Genomic DNA, 489 nt, shown 5'->3' on the forward strand with positions numbered 1-489 from the left:
GGATTGTTGAATTGGAGTTACATGTTTTCCAGGGTAAGTACTGCCTGATGACACCAGGCTGTTGCAGCCACGCTTAAATCGGAAAAAGGACTGGGGATTTACGGCAGTTGTTGGGGATGCTGTGAGCTTCCAGAACAGCGAAAGGGAAGAAAAGGCTTTTGTAGATAAGACAAAACAGGTCCCTGAGAAGGCTGGAGTTCCTGGGGGGAGACAACATCAGAGCTCTGACCTGGGGGTAGTTGGGTATCACAGGTTTTTCTCACACAAAATACAAACTCTTTGCAGCCCTCCTAGCTGAGCTTCCCTTAGTTTACATGGGAAAATGGAGTTGTTTTAGCAGCACTTTCGTTTGTTTTTGTGCTCACCTTTCAAGAGATGCATTAAAAACTCTGCATAGCCTGAGGTCTGTGTTAAACACATACTATTGAAGTACAGTTTTGAGGAAGCTAAGCTTAGGAGCTCTTAGAGCTGAGCTTGTCTGCCTAATCT

This window comes from Corvus brachyrhynchos, unplaced genomic scaffold, assembly GCF_000691975.1.
Source record: "Corvus brachyrhynchos isolate BGI_N302 unplaced genomic scaffold, ASM69197v1 scaffold412, whole genome shotgun sequence".
NCBI classification, from domain to species: Eukaryota; Metazoa; Chordata; class Aves; order Passeriformes; family Corvidae; genus Corvus; species Corvus brachyrhynchos.